Genomic DNA, 15,253 nt, shown 5'->3' with positions numbered 1-15,253 from the left:
GCATTAGGACATGGAATGGCCTGTCTTTGGGATGGAAAAATCTGATTTTGGGAGAAAGTATAGGTTGCTCTTTGGAGTTGTGGTCTGTGCTGAGGTCTAAAAGGTTGTGGTGGGTACTGTGGTTAAATAGGCTAGACTTTGTCTTTAACAATTCTCCTACTCAGCACATCTAGCTGAAAGATCAATTGATACATGCAGGAGAAAGGTTCATCTAGAGAAGACTAAGGGATACATGCAGGAGAAAGGTTCATCTAGAGAAGACTAAGGGATTTAGATGCCATGATTTCTCACCTGCACAAGAAGGCAAAGAAGAGGAAGGATGACAACGTGATCAGGACAATGCAAGACCTCATCATGTTGAGAGAGAGAGTTGTTACCAAGGACACTATTTTGGTGAAAGCTCTCTATCTTATGTTTACACAATTACGTCATGTTGTCTTGCTTTATACCATTTATAAATACAGTACAATGATAGTTCTTTGGTCATGCTAATGGTTGTTTGTTTAATGATTCCATCCATGGAAAATGAATAATTTTTTTTAATTCTTCCATCCTTAGTATCTTATGTTTTCTTCATAGTTTAAAATGAAAATTTAAAATTAATCGAGCAATGACCTTATTAACGTTTGAAGCCTTAGCAAACCTAAGGTGTTCCTCTAGAAATTGAAGACAACCACCCTCGAAAAAATTAATTAATGCGTTAGAGTGAATAAGCATCCGCAAAAAAATTAATTAATTGCCATATTAGCTGCACTTTGGTGAGATGGACCTATAAATGAGAGACTTTATTTCGAGCACTAGTTTAGATTGTAAGAGAGTAAGTGAACACTTATATTAAAATTATTGGTCATGTGGTGTGAGGAGAGAGAGTGGGTGTTAGGTTGAGACAAATTGAGTGAGCATTATTAATAGGTGAGGACGTATGTGTGGTGGTGGACGTGGGCGAGTGGGCATCGCCTCATGCGTGAGCGCATGTCCCTATATGTTGAGTTGGATGATGGCTTGCATGCATGGAGGAGACTTGATTCACTATCCAGAGGAGGATGTGGGAGGTTGGGGGGAATTTGGGTGAGGAGTATTATGAAGACATGGAACGCGCACGAGTGCAGGAGGATAAGGGAATGAATGAAGGGAGGCAGTTCCAGAGTGGGTAGCGGATAGAATCATCGCCCAGGCCTAAAGACCTCGGACCATGAGTGGTAAGGTATGTTTAAAGGTCTCACCCGAGCTGGTGAGGAGCCAAGTTGGTTTGTTTTCTCTGTGCAACGTAATTGTTTTTTTGTTCTGGTAAGCCCCCATCTAAAGTTGATATTGCTAAATGGCTGTAAGATGATATTTTCCATGATAAAGTTGTCTCCCAAATTTTCTACTTAGGAAAGGGAATCTGTAATATCTTGTTCAGTAAGGCTCAGGTTGTTTCTAAGTTGTTTGTAAAAGCCCCTCTATTCATGGATCATAGGCTGATGCAAGCAATACCACTTAATTCGTTTTTTGATGTAAATAAGAGCTTGTCTGAGGCCTGTCTTGTCTAGGTGGAGGTGGTAGGATTACCCCATGGCTTCGACCAGCGTTGAGTGAAATAGCCAATCCTATTGGTCTAGTTCTATATCTGCTAAAAGAGGATGTGGGAAACCGTTAGGCTAGTAATGTGTGCATCTCTTGGAACACCTCAATAGTAGAGACTCCTAAAATTGTAAAGGTGGATCTCGGTCAGTTAGGCAAATTGGAACTAAATTTGAAATTTGGGCCTTTCCCCGAGGCATGTTTCAGTTTGGACATATAGCAAGGAATTGTGTAAGGGGGGCCGTGCAGGCTAAACCAGAGGGTGAAACCAAGGATACGGAAGAAACATGGGTAGATAACATGACTAAAGAAAAGGAGGCATGCATGAATAGTATTGAAGAAAATAGAGGAAAAGGGATTCTGGTTAATGAAGGGGATTCTTCAGGAGAAGGAGGGTGGAGAAAGGTAAAAGGGAAAACTAGCTTAGGATAGGCTAAGGATGAGGCTAGAAGAACTGTTAATAAAGTTGGGGCTAGGGATAAACAAGGAAGTAAATCATCAGATAGCCTAAGCCCTCTGCTAAATCCTTTTAACCCATTAGGAGAGGAGGACAGTGGGACTTCTTTTGTTCAGAAGCTCAAATGGCATGCGGATGAAGCTTGGAAAGAAATACAAAAGGAAGGGGATCATGGAGGGAGTCGGGAGGAGGTAGAAATGGTGCCTGAAACTACTTTAACATGAGTGAGGCATTAAAAAATAATGGGTGCACATGGAATGTTAAGGGAATTGAAGACAAAAAGAAGAATGCTACTTTTTGGGGTCTAGTTAAGGAGTGCAGTCTATCCATTTTGGCTATACAAGAGCATAATTTGTGCGAGTCTAAAATTTTGAGGAAAGATAGATTTAAGGATTGGGTAGCGTTGTATGGGGGTGTGAATGGAGGGTATAGTGGAGTTATGACTATTGTTAAAAGCTGCTTGAAGCCTAACATTATAGCTAATCATCCCAATGATAGAATTCTGGTTGTGGAAATATTACTAGAAGGGGAGAGGGTGTGGGTAATAAATGCTTATGGGGTTTGTAATCATAAAGTGAGAAGTGGGATGTGGGAATGTATAGTTAACCTGAATATTCAGGGTCATTGCATCTTTATGGGGGATTTTATCATGGTTCAGAAGTAGAGGGATAGGTGTGGGGGGGAGTACTGTTTTGATGGGACAAAAGAAGATGAAGTGGGAGGGTTTGAGAGGGAGAATGGGGGCTTAAGGGATGGGTGGGAGATGGGAGATGGGAGATTGGGGCTCAGATCCTGGGCACACTTATTTTAGTCTATAATACTTTAGTTCATCCTCCAGATTAGATAGGGTCTTTTTCAATCAATAAGCTGTGTGGATTCCTCACACTCTCAGTGGAATCCAGTACTGCTCTGTATGATCATATGCCTCTAAAATGGGGATGGCATATAATGGGTTGGGAAGAGGCTAAGTTAAACAAGTTTCCTACTAAGAAACTAATGGTAAACAACTTGTTGCTTAAAGATGAACTGTTTATTAGATATATTGATGAAGAGGCAATTGAGAGACTCAAAATGAGAGAAACTGTACAGGGCTCCTAGGATTTTTGCTAATGAAATGTAGGGTATAATCAAAGGGGTTGGGAAATTGAGAGCTGAGGAAAAAAGACAGGAAAGAAAGAGATGTAGTGATCTTCTATAATTTTTTTAGAAAAAGAGGCCCCTCATAGCCAGTCCCCCCATTGACCTTGTACCCGTATGTTGCTATGAACCCATTTTCCAATCTTGGTCCAAGTACTCCTAATGGTAGGGTAGTTCCAAAAAGCATGCTTTCCATCCTCCAAAGCAGTGCTGCATCTAAGACAACAACCATTGGTGAAATTCCTCTGTACCAACTTGGATCTAATAGGAAAGGCTCCCATGCACACTCTCCATAGGAAGACTTGAGATTTTGTAGGAGTTTTAGTCTTTCATATTGCCTTCCATTTCTTTCTCCAACAACTAGAACTCCAGCTTACTCTCCAAATCTTATTGCAATAGATTGCATTATCCTCACTCTTTCTCAATGCCTTGTACATAACCTTAGTTGATCCTCTATCCAGTTTAGACCCATTGAATCAGACCCATTCCTTTATCCAAACAAGACTTATCCACAGCTATGGAGGTACATCCCTTTTGTACCTCCTCCAATACATGTATAACAAGCTGCCCTTCTCTGTAAGACAGTCCAAGTTCTGATTCCAGCTGCTCAATCTCCTTCCACCCACAACTGAAGCCCCATCTCAACAATCAAACAAAAACTTCCAATTCCTTTATTGTTTAGGTTTTTGGCTATTCTAGGATCATGCAGGGCTAAAGGAGGGTTAAACTTATAAGTCCACCAAATCCCTAGACATAACAGAGAATTTCCTGAAGCCCTACCACACCCATCCCAAACCGTTAGTTCTAAAACCTCTTTCCATTTAGTGCAAAGCATTCTGTAAAATAGAGATCCTATGAGCATGATATAATATTTTATCCTTCCATCCTAAGCCTTACCAACTACCCTCAAAATAGATATCTGAACTATCCACTAGCTCTTTCGGTATCTCCAAATCTCCTTTTGCTGAAGGTACTTGGGGAGAAGAAGTGCCATCCTTGCAATTGTGTAAGAGGGAAGATGAAGAATACCAATGCCTCCTTCACATCTTAGCATGCTTAGTTTGTCCCAGACAAGCCAGGCTAATGCCTTTTTGTTGGAATAAACATTACTCCACACAAAGTCTCTTATGGGCCTTACAGTCCTCTGCCAAATGACCTTCCCAAAATCCAACACTGGGCATAAAAACATAAAGTAGGCATTCAGCATTGTGTTACATATAGCCACCCTATCATAGAAAGGGATTCTGATGCCTTCCCATTTCTTTAGTTTAAAATAAAATTTGTCCAATGCCCAAGCTGTTAATTGCTTGTTGGTCACCTCAACCTTAAAGGGGACCCCTAGATGTCAGACAAATTGTTCCCTCTTAATGACAAATTGTTCCCTCAGCAAAAACTTGGAGTTTCCTCCCATAGTAAGGGTGTATATGCAAGTAGCCATTCTAGCTCCAAACCCCAATTTTTCCATTACTCTAGCCACAAATGACCAATGTACCCTATCATAAGCCTTCTCCAAATCAAGTTTTAGAAGGATGCATTTCCACTTTGTTATCAAAGCTAGATCTCTCCCCAACATGGTAGCATAAATGTTACCTTCCTTTGATAAGACCATGTTGTTTCTTAGAGATGACTTCTTGTAGAGCAGAGGTGATCCTTATGGCAATGATTTGGCCAGCATTTTGTATATAACAGTCAACAGTGTAATGGGTTTCCAATGGTTAAATCTATCACAAGCATCTTGTTTAGGAATGAGTTTCACCAACCCTTTCTTCTGATCCTTATCCAAATTGCATGACATAAAACTAATTTCTTTAGTGATGGCAAAAAGGCAATGAAGAACTCTACAAAGAATCCATCCCACCTAGGAGATTTATCTCTTCCCAGCTTTAGAAGGGCATCCCAGCATTCATCTATCTCAATATTTATCTCCACACACTTAGCCTTACCAGGATCCAATATATTGCTAACTTGTTCTAGCAATTTGGCCTCGACTTGAAATCTTTTGGCTGAATAATGCTCTTTAAGGCTGAGAGTTGAGCCTAAACTACCCATTTTTTGGCAATTAAACTAATCCCCTCTATCCCTTGGCAATTTTCATCCAGAACCCTACCCATAACCTCCTTGCCCCTCTTCCCCTTAGTCAACTTAAAAAGATACCCATCAGGCTTTCTTTTGTTATTAAAGGTTTTCCATTTGTATCTATTATCCTCTCTCCTACTACATTTCTCATAATGATGGACATATTGATCTGATTTTTAACATAATCAGATTTTGTTGTTTATGGGAGATTTGGAACTCCACGAACTATATTGTATTTCAAAAGGCTTGTGACATAGGAATTGATGTAATAGGGTTGATGCATAAGTGTATATGTATGTGCTGGTCCATATGTTTGGTTAAGAAATTGAGTATGGAGGAGTTGATTCAGATGATTCAGGCCCTGCAGAAAACCATCTCTTGACCTTTACTCTTGGGAGATATCTTCACTCATATTGGGCTTTGCCTAACTGTTTAGTTTATCTATTTTCAAGGCCTCTCAAAGCTGAAGCTGAAATTTAAACCAGTTAAGTATGGACCAAAGACCAAGAGATGGTACATGAAGGTGAAATTTAAACAAGTTAAGTTTGGAACAAAGACCAAGAGATGGTACATGAAGCTGAAATTTAAACCAGTTAAGTATGGACCAAAGACCAAGAGATGGTACATGAAGGTGAAGCAGATAAACTACACTTTTGTTGCCTTTATTGAAAACCCAACTTGCACTAGACCTACAATCAAAATTTGGTCCAAGAAAGGGGATGTGTTGGAAAAACAATTACCCAGAGGATGTACCACTAATGCTATGGTTGAAATCTGCATTCAGCTTGGATATCAGATATCTTGGGAAAAATCTTCTTTTGTATGCGAGGAAGATAGATGGGATTTGATCTGCAGTTTGCTAAACAGGGCTTGAATAATAAATAAGTTGTTGTAATGTTGACAAGTTGTAATGCCTTTTGATATATATATATATATATATATATATATATATATATATATATATATATATATATATATTGGTCCCAAAAAGATTTATTGGTCATATGGCTATGGTAAACCTTAACTTTGAGAAGTGAATAAGGAAATTTACAAGAATTATTACTATGAATATAAATTGTTAGATTTCCTAGGTTATATAAATGTGTAAAAATGTTCTTTTCATGATTTTTCTTACGATTTGTTTCATCAAGTTGAATATGACATACGTTTTCTACATGAAGGCTTTGAAGGGGGAATTGCTAAGAGATTTCTCTACACAATTAATGATAATGTAAGTAATCCCACAAAGACTTAACTACAATAGTGTAATCTTCAATCATTGCTTTTTGGACCTTGTTGTAATGGCAACTTGTTTAATTATAGCGACATTCTTTGCCTCCATAAGGTGCCACTTGTTGTTGCATTCTTTGATTCCACAAGGTGCCACTTGTTGTGTTATGGTCTAATAGATCCTTGTTTATGCTATCTAAATCTTGCACTCCCTCCATTAGACATGTGGCAACTTGGACCTTCCATATGCCGGTATATTATACCCTATACAGGGGCATACGGGCTCGAGGGACCTCATATCCCCATGCAAGCATTTGGGGGTTCCCTAAGGTGGCTAGCATGAGGGGTTGGGATCCCTCCACACGCGACCCTTGTCCATTTCCATTAGTGGTATCAGAGCTAGTTTATGCCCAATGTTGCTTGTGCCCTTTTGTTTGTAGATCTCATGGTGTGTTGCCTACTGTTGTGCCAGTCGTTTTGCACCCATTAAGGAGGAATTGTGCACGATTTTGGGGTTGTGATTCCCTAAGGTGGCTATGTGAGAGGGGTTGGGCCCCCTCCATGTGACCCTCATCTAGTTCCCATCAGTGATATCAAAGCTAGTTTATGCCCGATGTTGCTCATGCCGTTATGTGTGTGGATCTCGTGGTGTGCATTCATTTTGCACATGCTGAGGAGGAATTGTGTGTAGTGATAGGGTGGCTAGTTAGAATCTCCTCATGTTGATGGTGGGGAGGGCACCTCTTATTGATGGTGGGGAGGGAACCTCTTATTGATGGTGTTCATTATTCATATGTGCCTGTGGGTTCATGGTGGGGAGGGCACCTCTTATTGATGGTGTTCATTATTCATCTGTGCCTGTGGGTTCCTAATAGTGTCGTGATCGAGGTTGTTCCATCTGTAGCATTATGTTGGGGGTATGCTTTGGGGGGGGTGTTGGTTAAATCTTGCACTCCCTCCATTGGACACCTCGCATGCCTAGACCTTAATCCCACATGCAAGTATATCATACCCTATAAAGAAGTATATGGGTTGGATTTATAAGGGGGACCTCATATCCCTGTGCACACTTTTGGGGTTGTGAGTTCCTAACTTTTGGGTATCATAGATCCTAATTTTTGAAGCAATCGATCACCAATGCTCCTATTAGTGTTGAAATGGTTAATAAGTGATGGTAGTAAGTGTGAGGTTAGAAATGATAAAATAAAAATATTAGTAAAGCAAGTGGCAAGGGGCATTTTAGAGGAACAAGGAGGCAACCGTTAGAACAAGAATGGGAGTTCTCATTCCTCACGTGGTTTTTGGTTGTAGATTGATGCCCTTATGTTGGTGCTCTTTGACTGATTCTCCCCATGTTGACATTGGTTTGGGAATGCTAAGTGTTCTCTCGCTTCTTCTTCTTTCTCCTCCTTGAAAAAAAAAGTATAATCTTTTTACACATGTTGACTTGTTCTATTGTTGTAGCTCATGTGGCTAGCTTCTTAGTGCTCCTGGCTATAGAGGTGGAAAAAGTTGAAGGTTCCTTGGGTTGTTGAGTGATGAGGATTGGCAAAGCAACAACAATAAGTAGACCAAGAGGTAAGTCAAGGCATGAGCTCTGATTGTGTTTGCAATAGGTCATATTCTACTCCATATTGCACCAACATTTGGTTTAGAAACAAAAAGATGCACACGGGATTCTTGGCACTAAGTCGCATAGGGAAGAGGGTCATTAGGGTCGTGGTACCCTTAAACACACAAAAAAAAAGATGAATTGAAGAAAAAGCTAGCATATTAGAACATGTTACCCCGTTGTCATATGGTTAGGAATAATGGTAGCAAATGATGGGAGTCCCCAATAGTGGGGGGCATGTGCAAAGAACTAGCTATGGCTACTCAAAGCATGGAGTGACAATAGGGGTGTAGGAGCACCATCCATGAGTAGGGAGAAGGGCAAGATTGCTATGAAAGCTGATTAGCTTGTAAATTTGATTAGTATGAGTTAATTTGTGATTAGCTAATCACATTGGCCTATATACCATGGCTCCTTTTTCACACACACTTATCAGTGTCCACCCCCTCTTGGCCTTTGGCCCATAAGCCTATGGCCCTCAATTACAATTGGCCCTTTGGCCCAATACACTTATACTTGGCCATTAGCCTCATATGTACAACTTATGTCCACAATTATGTGTCCACCGCTTCATTACAAACCATCCCCACCCAAATATGTTTCGTCCTCGAAATATGCTCAAAGTAGAACCATAGCATGGAAGGTTTGCATAAGCATCAACATGAATCACTTGAGGCCAAAGCTGTCCAAAAGAGCATTATTTGAGCCTTTGAGACCACGAAAACTTCATGAAATGCTCCCGAACACATTGCCAATCATAGCTAAGAAGTGTATATGTCAATTGCATCCATTTAAGCCTCTTTTATGCCTCATAACAGTAAATTACAACAAGTTATTTTTTCCTATTTTGGCTTAAGAATGCACCTTGGAGGTGTTCCATCCACATAGAGACGAGCTACCATGTTGCTTCATCTTGAGGTGTCTCCATCCACATAGAGACGAGCTACCATGTTGCTTCATCTTGAGGTAAACCTTTCCACTTGATAAGGTATTCACGCAAAGTGCGGTTGCATAACACCTTCTCTCTTTCTCCCAACACCTTCTCAGGTATGTACTCCACCATGCCATCTTCACTCATGGGTGGAAGCTCATCCAATACTTGCACTTCAGGCCCAACATATGCCTTAAAATGTGATACGTGAAAGACATCATGTATTCTTGTAGTAGATGGAAGTGGCAATTAATAAGCCACTTCACCAACTCTCCTCATCAATACTTTGTATGGCCCATAATAATGGTGTGCAAGCTATGTGTTGGTACTACCTTCGAGAGATCCATATCAAGTCTTAGGTATCCTCAAGAACACAAAGTCTCCTTCTTTGAATTCCAATGGCCTTTAATGTGCATCTTCATAATGCTTCATCTTCTCTTGAGACTTCTTGATGTTCTCTTTGCATGTTTGCAAACGAGTTTGCATTCTTTCCACTTCATCCCTTGCATTCTCTTGCTTGAATGCTACAATCGGTACATGCACCTTATAGCTATACATACCCTCAAAAGGTGGCATTCCAATACTATTATGATAGGTGCTATTGTAGGCAAACTCCACCAAATACAACCAATCATCCCATGCATGTTGCGTTTCATAACAATAATGCCCCAAGTAAGTCTCAAGCCACTTATTGATCCTTTTGGTTTGACCATCGGTTTCTGGGTGATAGGCCGTACTAGGAGTCAATTTAGTGCCCATGCTATCAAACAATGTATGCCAAAATGCGCCCATAAACTTCACATCTCAATCACTCCCTATTTGTTGCGGCATACCATACAACTTGAGAACACATTTTCCATAAATTGGTGTGCCACCATAGATGCTGAGTGTCTCACTTGTTGGTACAAAATGGGTAGCTTTTTTCAATCAGTCAACCACCACATAGATGCTGTCCCATCCCCTCTTGGTTGGTAGAAGGCAAGCTAGTAAATGAATTCCATAGCAATATGCATCCATTTACCCTCCGGAGTGGGTCAAGGCTGAAGCAAACCATCGGGCTTGTGTGTGGGATCCTTGTTGAGTTGACAAGGCATATACTTAGCAACATATTCTTTGACTTCCCTCCATAGGCATTTCCAATGAAAACTTTTCCTTATAGCATCATAGGTTTTGAACAAACCCAAATGTCCCACCATGGGAGTAGAATGCATCTCATCCATGACCTTTTTCTTGAAGGATGAGTGGAGTACAAGATACACCCTTTCCTTATAATAGAGGAGACCATTGCGTAATTGAAAATGAGGTAAATCATCACGAACACAATGCTGTAATTTCTTCACTATTTGTGAAGCCTCATCATCAAGCATATATTCCTCTTTAATCTCCTCAACCCAATCATTATGCACTTCCGTGATGGCCAATAGAGAACATGCCCACATTCTAGAGAATGAATCCGCCACCACCACATTCTCCTTTCCCTTCGTATATGTGATCTCAAAATCATATTGTTGAAGGGTAGCCAACCATCTTCTTTGCTTAGGTGATAGGTCTGATTGAGATAGGAAGAATTGAAGAACCCTATGGTCACTTCGCACATAGAATTTGCTTCCATAAAGATAGTGATGCCACTTCTTGATTGCATGCAAAATGGCAATCATCTTTTGATCAAACACATGCATCTCCATCTCTTTGTCATCAAATTTGTGGCTTTCACAAAAGCAATGACTCCATGATCTTGATACAACATCGCACACCAATGCCTCTTCCACATGCATCTGCTCTAATAGTGAAGGGCTTGGAGAAATCCGGGTATACCAAGATAGGTGCTGAAGTAAACATTCTTTTCAGCTCATCAAAACTCTTTTGTACCATTGCATCCCAAAAGAATGCCTCTTTCTTCAACTTATCCTTGAAAGGAGCTGCTATATGTGCATACCTCTCAATGAACCAGTGATAGAATGATGAGAGACCTAAGAATCCCCTCACTTGAGTGAGATTGGTGGGAGTAGGCCAATTCTTCACACATTCCACCTTCTTGGGGTTCACCTTTATGCAATCAATGCCTCACAATGTGACCAAGGTATTCCACCTCTTTTGCCATGAATGTACACTTGGTTTCTTTGGCATCTCCTTGCACCATGTCTTAGATATGGGCATTGTATATTATTCACATCGTCCTACATATGCTAGCACTGTAGAACTTATTTTAGGCATTACGGGACAGGACTCTTACAGTTCATGGTAGGAGAGAACACAATGATATGATAACGTGAGTGTACTTTACCCAGTGGGAGGACCCCATCAACTAAGGAATATATAGAAAGAGCTTGTAGAGCAGGGGAGAAGGGCAATAGCTTACACACTCACATCGTCATTCTATGAAATAATGTTGTTGACTCCTTGTCCCTTTTAGAGCATGGTGGGTCATTTGTCATTTCCTAAACAGCTTAGCTAGCGGTAGCTACCCATGCCATATCACAGTGAGAATGTGATCAACCCATTACCTTGTACACTACAGAGGCATATATATTAGAATCAAACTATGAGGATGATGAGCTTCCAATCAATGACTCAAATCAACTTGTGGGTAGACTCATAGGTCTTTCAAACACTCGGATAATATCAACATTAAGTCTGACCCTACATATAAGTTATGGCTATCAAATGTGATGATCTGGTGCGTTAATTTTTGAAGATTTTTTAAGAATCGTAGAGGTAGCGCAAGGGAAGTTCTCAACATTGCAAGTACAATTCGCAAGACTGACTTTCCAACCATACAACTAACAAGGTGTATTCTAAACCCATCCTATACTAACGCTATTATTTTCAATTTCAATCTTTTTTATGATTCTCCATTTCATGTCTATTTGAGTGCTTGCTTGCATTGTTCTATGTGACTAGTCTATCACTTTTCTAGTTATTACTTGGATAACCATTCAAGATTTGGTCTTAGTTCAATGCTTTCTGAGATCGACTTTAAAGTATGCCAAAGGAGTATGCCAAGTACTCCACCTTTCTTAGTGTGCCCTCTTTAGTTAGAATAGAGCCTTCTTGGTGAATTGTGAAAGTGAAAGTAGTTTAAACGAAATACCATCACCATCTGCAATCTAGGTAGAACTTTTGGCTCTTAGTGATGGAACCTTGGGACTGTAGCCTTGATCTCCATGGGATGGGACCTTGTGGCTAAAGGCCTACCAATAAAGGGCTTTATTTTATTATTTTTTAACCATAGCTATAGAGATACTTAGCGGTTCTTAGATACTCTTGTATGAGGTCTCTTGGCTATTGCTTAGATCTCTGCAAGGTGGTGCCCTACTTTTACATTTTTATCTTCTTAATAAATAAATAAAATAATAATATTTCAAAGGCAAAAGCTTGTAATAATCACTTATCAATTTCATTTATAAGGCTAGATAAAAGATAAAGATGGTTTCACCAAAGTGATAGTATAGAGACCAGGGTCATATCCCAAGGCATGCTCTTTGCTTTGTCTCGGTTTAGATCAAATTCGGACCAATCTTAATATTATCCTTAACTAAATAAAATTGACCTATCATAATAATATTATCCTTAACGAAATAAAATTGACTTGTCATAATAATATTTTCTCATTTCTTAATTAGGTATTTACATGATGCTTAAATTTTAATTATTTTCCACAGGAACACCTTACTGGTTATACCATGTTGCCTTGTAGACCTTACAAGACCTCAGACATTTCCAACGCCAACATGCATCTAGCATACAGCCCAACATATCTTCATCAACATATTCCAAGGATGGAATCTACATCAGGAAGGCGGTATGTTAACCCTTGCTCGAGACCTCTATGGCATTGATGCCAGGCACTGTATCATTTTCACCACCTTTGGACCACAACACTTGAAAACCATGGATTGTATATTTTATGCGTGTGCTCACACTGCTTATCTATTAAAGGCACACCACTAGATTTTAGGTATAGTACTATTGTGGATTAGGTGTTACACAAGCTAGAGTTGAGCCCTAGGACCTAATTTTAACTTTGGCCGCCCAAGAGTGTAAACCCTAGCAACAGCCACACATAGGAGGTAAAATGTAACTATCACAACTCATTCTTTTATAGTAATTCAATAGAGTACTCTTCTTCTCTATCTATTATCTTATGCTGTTGCTTGCTTACTTTTTTGAGCTCTTATGTGTGCTTTCTTGCTTGCATGTGAGAGAGTGAGTGTGTGAGATTTTGTGATAGGGTCGAGCTTCCTTTGTATTGTTGAGAATCATGGATCACGCTCTCCTAATGACAAGACATCTACCTAATTATAAACTAATCCTACACTAATGAGATCACTAATCTAAGGTGGATAGAAATGAAGAAAACTCATCATGAGTGCGTGCTAATTAAGATACACTCAAGTATAATTAGACACCAAGACGAATTAGCTTGGATATATAAAGAGACTTAAGATAAGTGCAAGTGATATGATTTCATTGTTTGAAATGGCCTCCTTTTATATGAGGAGTACACCCTTGGGCTTGTACATCAATGTGGGATAATTTCCTTTGCTCATGTGGTTGCATGCTATGATTTGCTCTTATTTAGCTTAGTCAACTTACTTCCTATCTCTTCTTTGTGCTCTTTGGCACCACATTTCTCAACACCCCCCCCATTGGTGCCAAATCTTTGGGATACTCAAGGTGGTTGGATGTTGGTTTTTACAACATATTTTCACCCCCTTTATTTCTAACTGGCTGGGTAACTCAAAGGTTCTTTGGCTTGGTTACTCTCAAGCTCAAAGGTTACTTTATACATGGTCAATTTGATTTTGACTCCCCCAGGGTGCTACTTTGGCTCCTCTCTGGTGGTTGAGTGTTTTACATTTGCATCACTTCCCCTAGGTGCTCTCTAGGTACTCATAGAGGTGGTCAAGTGTGCTCAAAACATACAAATTTGCCTACTCATTTGGTGGCGGCTTTTACAATATATGATTTAGGTTAGGATAGTGGTTGGTAGCTTGATTATTGCTCATGTTGATGTTGATGTCGTGGTAGCCTCTTGGTTACTTTAACCTTGACTCCACTTCTTGTTCTTCTTATTGATGATGTCTACTTCTTCTTGTCGGCTCTTTGGTCTTGCTCCTTTGATGTGAACTAGATGCACTTTTCCATTTATTGTTTGCACATAAACGCTTCAATAATCATGTGGTTGCAACATTTTTACACAAGTTGCATTCTTCTCTTTCACACAAAAACATGTTAGCGTGTTCATTTGGCTGGTCTTTAGAATGATTTTTGACTCATGGTTTAACATGAAAAATTTAGTGTAATTTTTGTTTGATGAAAGAGCTTCTCTCTCGATGATTCTTAAATAAGATATTTTACACCCAATTTTTAGGGTCTTGTGGTGATTCCTTTTTATTAAAAAAATATTTTTTATATAAAATAATAATAACCTTATCTTTAATCTGACGACCGCTTGATCGTTGTTGTAGGTCACAGTGTGAAGCTCTCTCTCATAGCTGCATGCTGGTTGGTTGTTTTCTTCTCTTCTCTGTACGTTGCGCTAGGCCTCCTCTCTCTTTATGCGGCACGCTCACTACTTGCAGTAGCCGGCTCTGTAGTTCACATGCCCTCTCTCTCTCTCTCTCTCTCTCTCTCTCTCTCCACTCTATTGCGTAGATTTTGTGCTTTTCCCTTCTTTTGGCTGTGCTCTGGATGTGTGGTAGCCTCTTGCCTTCTTGGACTGCTCTGCAGGCGAGCACGCTCTTGCTTTCTTTATGATGCACAAGGAATGGTGGACTCCCTCTTTTTGCCTCTCTCTTCAGCCTCTGCAAGTATAAGCTCACAACAACAGCTCCACTTTCTCCTCTCTTGATGCACAACACCTAGTTCTCTTCTTCTCTTAACTATGGCAGGTAGCAGCTCGATATGCGGTCTCAATGTGAAGCCCGTGTAACCTTAAGGAACAACATCAATAGTCGGGGCTTGGTTCATCATGTAGCTAGGTGTTACCACATATGTGCGATTACTAGGGGTTAAGTGAGATGGTGTCTTCATCTCACTTAAGGTAGGACCTCATGCATTACTTATCCCAACTTGTGTCACAGGAAGTTGCATGGTGAAGCTTGTCTAAGCCTCTCTTTATCTACAATAGCCTAAATACATTCCATCACATTCTGAAGTCGCTCTTCCTCATTCGTGAAAGTAGAGATGGTTTACTTAATTACCTCCTAGCTTAATTTCCTTTCAGCTAACACTTTAAATAATG

This window comes from Cibotium barometz, chromosome 8 (genome assembly GCF_041138505.1).
Source record: "Cibotium barometz isolate CiBa-2024 chromosome 8, ASM4113850v1, whole genome shotgun sequence".
Taxonomy (NCBI): Eukaryota; Viridiplantae; Streptophyta; class Polypodiopsida; order Cyatheales; family Cibotiaceae; genus Cibotium; species Cibotium barometz.
Note: the sequence above shows the minus strand (reverse complement) of the source record.